Genomic DNA, 13,398 nt, shown 5'->3' with positions numbered 1-13,398 from the left:
ATAGGTGATATGAATTCTGACCCATTCACAAAGATTTACCCATTATTTGTTATCAAAGACCAATGGAGAGCAGAACTTAATGGACAGCATACTGCAGAAGCCTGGCTACAACATCCCTGGCTCAGAAAGTGTACTCAATTTGACAAATATGCTGATTGGATTGTAACTTAAATACATACTTATGCATATCCAGAGGTTTCACCAGGTATGCAGAAATCTCCCAAGCAGTAGGTTGCATAATGACCTAGTGACTGGGAGGCAGCTATCTGCTTACAAAAAGAAAAAGGGAACTATGAGGCTAACAGGCAATTGTGGGAGGAATAATGCACTATTTCCTTCCAGGAGCCTATGAATTTACACAGGCCTGAGCAGGCCAATATAGCCCTTCATCAATTCTCAGGAATGCCAGCACTATAGTGTGTGGCCTGGTTTTGCCATTTGAGCCACACATTCTGTTTTAAATATATTAAACCAGTAACAATAGTGATGAGAACTATGGTGAAGTAGCATTTAGAATAGTGAACAGATCTAATCATCCCATCCCTTCCCCTCCAAAGACAGTCAAGCTGGCCAAGGTTTTTTAAAAAGCGGAACTATAGCGATTAGCAGCTAGTGTAAGTTAGACACAGGTGAATCCAGCTCAGATCCTCATACAACTATAAAGTCATGCACATGCCTAGTCTACTGCACAGGGCTGTTGTGAAGACAAAATGGGGGAAATCACACATGCCATGGCAAGATCCTCAGAGGAAGGGTCAGATTAAAAAAAAATGCCTATACAGATCAAAGGACACTTATTTGGGGCCTTTTCATTTAGGAAAAAGGAAGCCATGAGGTAGAATTAAAATAGTTTATGAAATTATCCATATTGTCAGCCAATATATATTTTTCTTCCTCTTTCATTTTATCCAAACTCAAGGGTCACCCAATAATACTGATTAGCAGCATAGGCAGAGCACACAAGAAGCACTTCTTTACTCATTCCGTATTTAACTATGAAGTGCACAGTTTATGAATTATACCAGTGGTCCCCACCTTTCTGAGGTCAGGGACCGACTCCGGGGGTGAGGGGAGAGCCGACGGCCGGGTGCCGCGCAAACGTGCAGTTTCTGTGCATGCACATTTTCGCCACCAGGGAGCGCTAACACACATGCACAGCAGCTGCGCGCATGCACGTTTGCGTCGCTGGCATGCCGGCACCCGTGCCTGCCTCTTCCCTTCCCTTCTTGCTGTGCGGGGAGCAGGTGCAGCTGCCGGTGGCCCGGTATCGTGGCCTTCGTGGGCCGCAGACTGGGGGTTGATGACCCCCGAATTATACCACTAGTTTAGGCAGTTTAGGTCATTCCCAGAGGGCAAATCTAATCATGACTGTGAGCCTAATAGCTAAATGGATCTTTTATATTCAGAAGGAGCAAGCCTCTGGACTCTGCTGTGGAAATGACAAGGACAGTAGCCTCAGCATCCTGCTTCTGAACCACTAGCAGACATAGACTGGTGGACCAGATCTAATCCAGCAGGACTGCCCTTATGTTCTTATCTGTACATCACAAAAGGTATATTACTAGTAATATATGTAGAAATGTTTTATACAAAAATAATTTAAATGCAAAATACCTCATTATTCTCATCAGTCACATAAGACAAGAGTCCCACACTGCATGAGGAAACAAGGGATTCTAGGGATTGGGCCTTGAGATTTGCTCATTCATTTGGAGGCTGAAGCTGTTTTTTCTAGGTAAAACAGCCATGTTATTTCTGTACTAGGGGATAAGCCCACTGCATGCAGGAATACAAAGGATGCTAGATTGGGGGGGGGAGTAGAGTGGAAGAACTCTGTGGATGGCCTCTCCCTCCCCCCAAAACCTGGAACGGCTGCAGGCAGCTGCCTCTCACTGGCAGGAGCAGCTGTCACGCAGCAGAGATCTGCAGCCTCCGAACCTCAGAGGGAAGTAGAAGGAGGAGGGGGTGGTATGGAATTCAATTGGCTGGCCACTGTGCAGACAGGCAAGCCAGTTGGAGGAGGCGGCACTCATGGGTGGGACAGCTGCCCTGAGTGGGTGTTAAGCACTGAGTGGCACTTAAGCTATGAGACACACTTCTCCTCCAAGGCCTTATCAGAAATATATTATGCGGAACAGATTTTGTAAAACAGGCAGCATCTTACAAGTACTAGGTTACCACTGGGAACACCAGGTACTGATTGCAGGGGAGTTCCAGTGAAGGGCAGAAGAACAGTTATTAAGAAAGTCTTTCTTTGGAACACATGACTTTAATCACACAGGATAAGCAAAAATAGTTGGTCCAACCAATATGCCTCAGCAAATGCCCAGCAAATGAGAGCTGCATATGTTCCACAGTTCAGTAGTGTTTGCCTGGCCTGCAGTAGTAAAGTACTTGCGACTAGGTCAACAACAATGCAGCATTTTAGATAGGGGGCACATCCACCAGGATGCCACATGCAAAGAATTTCACAGAGGTGGGTATCTGCTGTATACAAATGTTGAAGAACCTTAGCAGTAAATAATAATCACTACCACTCTGTAGCTTCTTCAGTTTTAAAAATCCATCTAAATACAAGCAGTGTCTGAAAGGAACAATTATAGCAACTACAGGCAGTATCTGCTATAAGTTCTACTCCCTTATTCTTTTTTGCCTCATATTCTTCCTCCAGTCTCCTAAACATTACAGCCCAATTTTACAATACCACAAATACAAGGTTTACCAAGAACATAAATACAAGGTTTACCAAGGTTTACCATGAACTTGCAGCTGGTGCAAGTGGTAACCTAGACCTCTACAGTCTAAAAAATCTTAAACGGCACACACTGTGTACATCACATCCCCCACCCCCCAAGAAAGGAAGAAGATATAGTCAATAGAGCAAAAAAGAACTCACTTCAGAGATTACATCTGCAAGTTCTTTTAGTACTCTTGGATGCATTTCATCTGGCCCAGAATAATTTGTTTCATTTAAAGAAACTAGGTGTTTGTGGACTGCCCCAACAGTGATCCTAGGCCACCATTCCCATCTCTCCTGTGTTGTATTACGCTTCTGCCACACTGAGCACTATTTCTCTCACAAGAGAAGACTGAGGAAAAATAAAACTTAAGCAGTTCAGCCCTCTCTTCATCATCATCATCTGTTATAATTTCACTTTCTTGTCCTAGCAGTGGTCCTACTTTGTCCCTAGTCCTTTGCTTACTTGAAATATAACTGAAGAAGCATTTTTTGCTATGTTTAGCACTTCATGCTAGCATAGGCTCATATTGACACTGTCTAACACTGTCCCTACAATTATTGGTTATTTGTTTATACTCATCCTTGGTAATAAAGCCTTCCTTCCATTTCCTAAATGATTCTTTTTTTATTCCTCAAATCATTTGACAGCTTTTTATGGAACCACCACGGCTTCCTTAGGCTCCTTCCATCTTTCCTTCTCAAGGGAATTGCTTGTGATTGAGCCTTCAGTATTTCACTTTTAAGAAACTCCCAGCCCTCTTGGGACTCCCATCTCTTTAAGTCTTTCTGACCACGGGACTCTACGCAACATACCTTTAAGTCTGTTAAAATCAGCTTTCCTGAAGTCCAGTCTATACATCCAACTACGTAAAGGTTTTCTCTTTCCCACAATTGAAAATTCCAGAAGCACATGGTCACTACTTCCACCTCATCTATGAGTTCTTCCTTACTGATGAGAATCAAACCCCTGGTTCCCCTCTCTGTATTTTTAGCAGAGGTCTTCCAACAGATATCTGGGTAATTGAAGTCACCCATGACCACTGTTCCCTCCTCTTTGAAAATTGTGTACTTTGGTCTAGCAGTATCTCATTCAAGTCCTCTGACTGGCTTGGTGGTCTATAGCAGACCCCCACAATAATACCACTCTCATTTCCTATTCCTTTTATATTTACCCAAATACACTCAACTGAACTTTCATGCTTAGGTACTTGTATTTCTTCACAAGTATAAAGATTCTTAACATATATTGCTACACCTCCCCCCTTGTTTTCTTGTCTGTCCCTTTTGAATAGATTACGTCCCTCGATTCTAATATTCCAACTATGAGTATTATTACACCAAGTTTCTGTGATTCCTATTAGGTCACAGTCCTCTTCCTCTATTCAAAGGCAAGAAAGCAAAGTTTCTCCAAGTGAACAAACTCTCAGCAGAATTTAGGCAGCTTTCAGAAAAACTCATTTGATTCCGGAAATAGACACTTGGTTGGGAAAGCAGCACCAATCAGCAACTCCACAACAATTAAACTACTTGTCTTGGCATTGTTCCTTTCTGCTGATACAGAGGCACCAAGGCAGAAGCAGTTTTCAGGGACAGAAGAGTTTTCCTGCCTCTGGGAATACCAAAGAATAAGGGACAAATCACACAAGGACCTCCAAGCTCAGTGACCCTTGCCAGCTTTACCAGCACAGACTGTCTTTCCCCTGGACTCCCTCACTGTTTCCTCCCTAGATTGTTCTTCTACTGCATTCCTTCTTTCTCTATTATTTGCTTCCTCATGAGTGAGTTATTCATTCACACACCAACACTACAGATACCAACTCCTACTGTTTTATTCCAAGCCTGGTTGTATTTAGCATTTATTAACATTCCAGTTCCTGATGCTGCTGTGTTTATGTAAAAGCTCTGGCTTGTTGGTTAATAGATGCGTCCAGTTTTCACAGCTACAGAGCAACTTAAAATTTTGCCGCACAAAGCTGAAAAACTAGAATACAAGAATAAATTCCTACGTAATCTTTTTTTCATTAACAGTTCTTTAAGTATTTATTTAAAACATTTTAATGCTGCCTTTCCGCCCAATTGGGTCCACAAGATGGCAAACATTTATAAAAATTAAAACATTTAAGTTATTAATGTATAGCTTCAGACAGTGAGAGCAACCAAAGGTGGGCCTCAGAAGATAACTGGAATGTACAGGTATGTTCATATAGGGGGAAGGAAGTCCTTATGGTATGTTGGTCCAAGGTTCCACAGGGCTATAAAGCTCAATACCAGTACCCTGAATTGAATCCAGAAGCAAACTGGAAGCAGATAAAACAAAACTGGAGTGATAAAGGTCTTATGATTGACTCCAGTTAACAATCTGGTCACAACATTTGTATCAGCTGTATCCTCTGGACAGTCTTCAAGGACAGCCTGACGTAGAATACACTGCAGTAATCTAATCTGTATGTTATCAGGGCATGCACCATAGCAGCAGATCTCTTCTGCCCAGGAAGGGCCTCAGCTGGCTCACCAGTCAAAGCTGGTGAAGGGCATCCCTGCCTAGCACTGATCTGTTTATCCAACAGGAGGACTGGGTCCAGAAGCACCCGCAAGCTACTTTAGGGAAAGTACAACCCCATCCAGAAAAGGAGATAGCCCATTTCCTGGGTTAGACCCTCCTGTCACCAATAGGACCTCCATTTTGTTGGGATTATGGTTCAGCTTGTTAGACCTTATTCATTCCAAAACTGCCACCAGACACCTCTTCAGTTTCCACAGCCTCCCTGGGACCTATGAATAGTGCAGGATAGTGTGTATACACTGTGCATATTGGTGGCAGCTCTGCTCAAATCTCAGAGTGATTTCTTCCACTGAGCTTCAAGATGGAACTTTGGGGACCCCCCAGGCCAAGTGACAGAGCAGCAGATCTCTGAAGACTACCCTTGAAGCTGGACCGGAAACTCTGCAGAACAATGCTTCCCAGTTCCAGTCTCAAAAAGCGATCCAGAAGTATACCACGACTGATGGTATCAAAACCCACCAAAAACTCCAGGAGAAATAACAGGGACACATCTCACCCATCAGGGAGCATACATCAGAAGCATACTAAGAGACTAAGCCTTTATTTTAAGTTTTTTTCTAAGTCTATTTTTTCACCACTGCAAAGGTAGCCACTTTTGGATAAATACTTGGAAACCAGACGGCATCTCTGAATGTTAAAAACGGGACTTCTTCACTCAGTATTACTCACCAACCCAATTGCCAGACATATAACTGAGAAACTGAAAAGAAAAGCACCAAAACAAAATTTGCAAATTCTTTTTACAAACTTGTATTTTAACATAATTCCTTATTAATCACAATTTCTTGGCTTGTTTGTATTTTAACTGACACAGAAAACCTCTGCAATTCACATGTGAAAGCAAAAAGCAGTTTGCCCAACACTACAGACGATTCTCTAAGACATGGATCAGAGATCGGAAAAATCATTACTACCCCTATATTCAGGTCATCTTGTTCCTGTATTATTAGCAGAATTTATCCTCATTAACTTCCTGAGGACCACACAATGTAATTTGAATGGCTTTACACTAGAAGTGTGACATGTGCTTTGGACCAACAAATACCCTCACCATGCTAACCCAGCAACATGCCATCACAAGCAAGAACAGTAAACTAGAGGTATGGCAATCACTTTAACAGAGGCTGTTTGGGGGAAAGGTAGCCCAGTCCCCAGGACAGTTCAGGGCGACATGACGGTCACAAGAATGTCTCCTGACATCTTCAAACAAGGTTCCAACAACTCAGCAGGGGAGGAAAAGCATTTTCTTGTTTAAGATCAGATAAACAGATCTGCTTTCTGATCCAAATTAAAGGTTACCTCTCTTGTTTATTGGTACTAAGGGCAAATTACATTCGGTGGAAGAAGAAAAGCCAGGAAAAAGGTGTAAGATGAGCAGGTTTAATATTAACCATAGGCAAGATTATCATAAGTCATCCACTTGAAGTATAACAATTTCTAGTTGTCTCCATTATTAGTAGATCAGGTGTCAAGTACCATCCTTGCCAGTGTCATATAAAACGGAACAGGTTTCTAGCTTTCAAGAACAGTACCAACAAGAGGTGAGCAAGGAAGCATGCTTAACATATGCTATCAGCCTTAGACTAGTGTTTTCAGTGTTCCAGCTACATAAAATCAGTCCTCATTAACCCAGCCTATGGCTAATGACAAGTATTCCAGCACTGATGCTAATGGGCTGGTAAAAGTGCATTCACTCCTAGCAGGTGCCCAGGATTCAAAGCAAGTATATCTTCTGTCATAAGAATATGTTGTTAAGGGTTTACAGGCATGAAACAAGATATATCTTACTCCCTGTTGCAGTGATGTTTGTTTGTATTAAGTTTCAAAAGATTAATATGTTGAAGGCCACTGATCCTGCACTGGAAAAACTCTGTAGTGGGCATCCCAACCCAACCCAACACTGAAGCGCCCGGGGTTAGAGTGACCTAGGGCATGGACTATATCAAGCGTTTGCTGGCAGGGGCTCATGGGAATTGTAGTCCATGGACATCTGGAGGACCACAGGTTGACTACCCCTGACCTAGGGAACTAATACCACATTGGATGCTAGAGAACAAGTTAGCGTCATCTAGTCACCACTGCAGAGACCTAACCTCACCCTAGGTATTGAAAAGCAGCATCTGAGGGGCATGGGGGTGTTTGCTAGGGTCATACTTAAGAAACCAGATTTGCAAGTTCCACATGTGCAGCCTTGCTAATGGAATTACTGTAGTAGTTGAAGCTATAAGCTCTAATAGCCACTGAACTGCCTTCACCAGCTGCCAACTCTTTCTCATACAGCACAGCAGTCTTAATGTTTTTAGTCCTGACTGTAGGCAAAAAACTCGAAGGGACCAATCAGGAGCCGCAAAAATCAAGGAATTGTGTTAGAAAGATTTCTCTCCTTGTGGGGTGAAAAAAGTAACCGAGGGAAAACTCAGTACATTGGGCAGGAATCTCATGCATGTGCTACATTCAAAAGGGGCAAGAGGACCCCGGTTTGCAGTTTTTGTAACTCAAAATGACCACCTACTCCCTAAAGAATCTTCCTTCTTCCAAGACCTTGCCTCAGGTGCTCCTCCCTTCTGAGATTAGGTAGGTGACACCACTTTCTTTGTGGCAGCAAAAGTCTTAGTTTGTCTCCCTGGGAAGACTTATCTGTCCCCTTCTGTTGCCATCTTCTGCTAATTGGTGAACACTATTTTATTTCATCTCATGTTCCCTCAATGATTCCTCCTTCCAGCTCTGTTTTAATTTTTTTATCTTTTTGTATGTGTACTTTAGTTTTGACTTCATTGATGTTTTGGTTGTATTTTAGTGTACTTAATAATACATGTTTTACCAGTCAGTCGCTTTGGTAACCCCAATGAGGGCATAAAAGATATGAATGTTGTAAACAAATACTAAGAATAAATAATTTTGTAGAGCTTTAATGGTCAGCAAAGCCCAGCTTCTTGGGCCAAAGCATACTACTGAATGTTCAATGAAGTAAAGAACTCAGATGTTATTATTCCTATCCCACCCAGGATGAATTTGCTTTAAACCCTTCTTAGAAGATGGGTTTAGAAGAGCCCCAGGCTCTCCAGCTCAGAATTCTGTGAGATTTGAAATCCATAGGACTACTGTTTGCATCTCTACCCCCACTCATATAATGAACCTGATACTAATGGCCTTTGATACGATCCCAAATGGCTTTCCATTTGCAGTTAGTCCAGCCCACTTTCTCTCACTGAGTATGTTTCTATGGTAAACTCAACCAGCAAGGGAATCAGTTGCCATATTAACCTCTAATTGGTTACCAAGCTCCAGTATTTGGTAGAATCACTGAGTTCCATGTGTCACTAGAATATGAATGTTTCACAACCGGCAAGAATCCAGCACCCACACTAGCCACTGTAGTGTACTCAGTCAGCTCAAGATTTGGCAAGATACATTTTTACTTGGAAGATTAATCTCTTCCATTCCACAGCTGCTACCATTTCAGCAGGATCATAAATACAAACCTGAGGTAGTAAGCAACTGCTACATAATTTCAGTGACAGTGACTAAAATTGATTGCTTGCTACTATGAGAGCCAGCGTTTTTTTTCTAAAAGCATAACTACTATCCTATTAGCCTCAAACTAAGTTTTATGACAGAAAGTTCAGGTAAGATTCAAGAAGAAAGCTTTATTGTGGCTATTTCCATACAGATAAATATCCAAGATAAACCATCAACTCCATGTGCAAAACCAACAGAGAATTACTTTACTGTGCAAAAGAAAAAGGCCTTGAAAAGCTTGTGGGAACACATAGCTTCTGTACTTCCCTGTCACCTCAATATACTGGCTGCCTGTTGAGGTAGGAGATAGCAGATTCAGACTATCCTCTGATAAGCTTAAAGTTTCAGAGTTACTCACACATCAATTTCATTTAAGTAAATCCTGACCACATCTAAAAGGGCAGATGGTCCCACAGAAGCATCAGAAGGACAGGAAGGCTTGGAGGATCATTGTCCATGGGGTCGCGATGGGTCGGACAGGACTTCGCACCTAACAACAACAACCAAACAGCCAAGCTTCTATCCACATTAATGCTTAGCCTAACTGAAGAGAACTTTAAAAGCTCTGTTTTCTTCATGAAGTTGCTGGCATTTCTACAGGAATTACTGCCAAATACAGATAACACTTCAGACTAAAAGGAATTGTTTAATTTGGTCTTATATCAGGGGAAAACAAAATGCAGTAAGAAATCAGGAGCAGCTCTCAATAAATCCCAGGAACTAGGTTACCATGGTGCTCAGCAATTTTCTTGTGATGCCTAGTACTTACAGCAACTACTGTTTTGTTCTCTGTAACTTCATCATTATGTGCTCTATCTTCAGCTATGACGATGACTACTGCTCAATTAATTTATCTAATTTAATTGCTTAGAGAAATGCAGATGTTCTAAACCACTGAAGGAACAAAACACCACATAACTACAAGAAAGAGTTATTCATATTTTTGTTCTACCCATTTTTGAAAGTTGCCAGTACACAGAATTTTATGCAGCTTGCTCTTAGCCCCCAAAACATAGCCTGAATTAATGAATAATTCCATCTACCTCTACAGGCAGGGCTGCTCCAGAGGCTTTTCAGTTTGGAGTTTTAATTTATCCATTAATGCAGAAATTCCATGTTTGCCACAAAACAGCTTAAGGAGGTCCTGAATACTTGCATGCCTGGTTCTGAAGCTTCTGACTTCACTGTTCCTTTCAGGATAATATTTAAAACAATAAACCTTCCCATGCTGAGCCTCTGTATTAGTAGCATTGTCATTTATATATGTTATAAATAGTTCAAGAGGACCAAATATTGCAAAGTCTGGTGTGACGTTGAACATTTAGCCAACAACAGCTTTGCTTTTTGTGAATGCAACTGCACAACCTACAGCATGGCTCAGGTTACTATTGTAAATCTCACTTTGCAAACACACCCTGAAAAATGAGAGTGCAAACCAACTTTCCTTTCTGCACTGACTGATAACTATACACGATGGCCCACACAGAAGAAAGCAAAGAATCCGATTGGATGTCCTTCCCATTCAGCCTTCATGCTTCCTTATCAGGTGTGCCTGCTGGTCTAACAAACTTTCTTCCACACCCTCACAAGAAGCATACTTTAATGACAAACAGCTCCAAAATGACAAGTCCCGTATATACTGAAACACCACAAATAGGTACAACTGGAACAAGAATAAGTCCTTTTGACCTTTTACTTGTGACAGTGTCAGTGAGGTCACATCAGGCCACTCCCCTTAGTGAGTACCAATTTAAACTCACGAACTCTTCAACAGATAACCGGCAGTAACTACTGACAGACAAAGCTCAGACACAGCAAGCCCCAACTGTTCAAGCTTCCCCACCAAAGTGTCTTTGGATTAGTTACCTTGGCAGCTGCCGATCAGCCTACTGTGGCCAGCTGTGTGTCCATCCCCCCCAGAAAACATGCTACTTCAAAGCCCACATTCAGTTTGTTTCCATTCCCTGGCTGATCCAGCTACCCTCTCAGTTTCTAACCACTCACACCTAGCAGCAGCTGGTTTTCACTAGTGGAGGTCAGGCAGCCACATAGCAATTGCCTGTGCTTCCCTGGAGCACACAAGCCCTTATTCCTAGACAGACAGCCCATTCCTACCCACAAATGGCTAGCGAGACAATCATCACTTAAATGTGTGGTATTATCTACTGATTTGCTAGTAATTTACTTTCTCCTATCTCAATAGAATCAGAGTCCATTAGCACCTTTAAGACCAACAAAGAGAGTGCAAGCACCCTTTGTCAGAGCTGACTCTAAAGCTCACGCCCATAATAAATCTTTGTTATTCTTAAAGGTGCTACTTGACTCTGATTCTATTGTGCTACTTCAGACCAACACGGCTACCCATTTGAATTTCTCCTATCTGTACTTTTATGCTCCTTGTTCCACCGTCTGAGGAAGCGTGCATGCCCTGAATAAATCTTTACCGGTCTTAAAGGCGCCGATGGACTGGGATTTTGTTCTGTGACTTCACTTGAATCTCATTTAAATCAAACCGAGGCTCGGTGGCTGATCATCTCCCCCCTGCCTCACAGCACCCTCCCTGAAGAAAGCAAGCGCGAGCAGCTGCCGGGTTGGGCGCAAATCCGACCGGGACACAGCAGTGGCGCCGCCCCTCCGACACCTGCCCTTCTTACACACGAAAGGGTGGTTCTTCCAGGGTGGGGCAGGACCGAAGACGAGAAAACCCCTTTGCCGTCCCACGGGCAAGGGCTCCCTAGAGCAGGGGTAGTCAACCTGTGGTCCTCCAGATGTCCATGGACTACAATTCCCATGAGCCCCTGCCAGCGAATGCTGGCAGGGGCTCATGGGAATTGTAGTCCATGGACATCTGGAGGACCACAGGTTGACTACCCAAGCGTACCTCTGAACCACAGGACCGCCTCGGCGATGGCACCCCCCGCCCACCCCAACCAACGGCCCCGCTGAACCTCCGCAGGCACAAGGAAGGCCACCCGCCCGCCCCCCTGGCCTGCAAGGAGCAATCCTGGGAACCTGATCCCCCAGATCGACAGGCGGCCTCTCTCCCTCCGCCGCTCCGCAGAGTGGGGGAAGGGGGCGCGCCCCGTCAGCCTCTCACCCGCAACTCCCCGGGGAGATCCGGCGCCCCTCGGGATCTGCCTGGAGGGGGGGGGGGGTCGTGCCCATGCCCATGCCCATGCCCTGTCCTATCCCCTTCACCCCACCCGACCCCTCACCTGGCGCCTGCTCAGCTCAAAGGTGGCCCTGGCGGCTCCTCCCTCCGCCCATCCTGCCGGCCGGCCAACCTTCTGGCTACACAAAGCAGCAGCGCCCACACGGGCGGGAAGGCCACAGTACCGCCTCCCCAGCCGGCTCTACCCAATCGCCTCCCGCGCGGCCTCTCCCCCCAAGCCCCTCCTCCACCCAATGGCCGCAATCCTCCAGGTTGCTCTCTGCCCAATCGGAGCTCGTACTCATGCGGGCCAAGTCACCGCCCCTCCAGATTCGGCTTCGTCCAATCGCTGCCGGGGCTCCCTCAAGCAAGCGCCCGCCTCCTCGGTCCCCTCGTTCAATCAGCATCCACGCTGCGGCAAGCCAAACTCCCGCCCCCTCGATCTTCCCCGCCCGCGCTGCCAGGGACACGGTTAACCCTGTGAGCTTCAGCTCCGCCTTGGTCCGCTCGGTACCGGCGCCTCCTTTTCGGAGCGCTGCGTCTCCGTTTAGGAGCGCCCGCATTCCCTTCGCCAAGTCTCCGCCTCCTAATACATGGCGGCCCAAACACGGCCTGCGTTTACCGTTGAAGGCCCACAAACACCCCTTCAACCCAGTCGCCCCCCCCCGCCTCATACATATTACATTGTTTTTGCCGCGTCGCTCAGAGAAGAATAGCTCTCTACAAATGCCCCACGGATCACACGGGCACTGCTTACATACCAGTCCTGAACCCACGGGCCCCGCCCATGGGAATGAGGAAAAGGAATGTCAACACTTCTTAATGCATTCAGTCAGTACCAGGGGTTATCGAATTCTTTTTCCAGACAGGAGGCCTGAGCCTTGGGCAATTTAAATATCAACGCAACAGGTGCAGCAGCATGAAAAGCTGCTCTGTTTAATGTCTACCTATGAATGCACAATAACCCTGGGTCGAGGGGAGAAGAGTTAGCTCTCCACTCTGTCTTACAAGACAATGACTGCCTTGCAAAGTCTTTGCGGATCATCGATGACAAGTGCAAAAGGGCAACAAACTCTAGCTTGTGAAGCACCAACAAAACAAATGGGTTCAGATTCCAACACCTACCCAAAACAAGTCATCAGGATTACTATTCCTATTCAGATTTCCTATACAAATTTTGGCATAAAAGTGTTTTATAATTCTACAAGGGGAGATAACACCCTGCCTGTGCAAACGGCAAAGAAGCGGACTCAAACAGCCAAATATTGTATAGCCCAACAGCAACAAGCTGGGACCGAACCCACAGCTTCCAGGACCTGTGTCAGCCAATCATCCTACAGCAGGCTACCCCTCTGTATTCCTCTCTCAAAAAACACAATGTTCATACCTACTGCTAAAGAACAGGAGTGGGAATGTGTTCCATGG

At 44.7% G+C, this 13,398-nt stretch overlaps 1 protein-coding gene across 9 annotated transcripts in view; it reads right to left on the bottom strand.

Moving 5' to 3' along the window:
- The window catches only part of DLG3 (discs large MAGUK scaffold protein 3), an 80,100-nt gene that overhangs the window by 23,753 nt on the left and 42,949 nt on the right, over positions 1 to 13,398 (bottom strand). The window contains exon 1 of one of the 9 annotated variants that reach the window (XM_077307430.1): positions 13,361 to 13,384. The exons of 7 other annotated variants lie outside the window; for them this stretch is intronic. The gene's annotated coding sequence lies outside the window, so the exon portion shown is untranslated. Of the gene's footprint in view, positions 1 to 12,037; positions 12,191 to 13,360; positions 13,385 to 13,398 lie in introns of those variants that run through there. One more of the 9 variants, XM_077307432.1, reaches the window with a different exon arrangement.

The sequence above is a fragment of the Paroedura picta genome, chromosome 13 (genome assembly GCF_049243985.1).
Source record: "Paroedura picta isolate Pp20150507F chromosome 13, Ppicta_v3.0, whole genome shotgun sequence".
In the NCBI taxonomy this organism is placed as follows: Eukaryota; Metazoa; Chordata; class Lepidosauria; order Squamata; family Gekkonidae; genus Paroedura; species Paroedura picta.
Note: the sequence above shows the minus strand (reverse complement) of the source record. Positions and strands in the feature narration are given on the sequence as shown.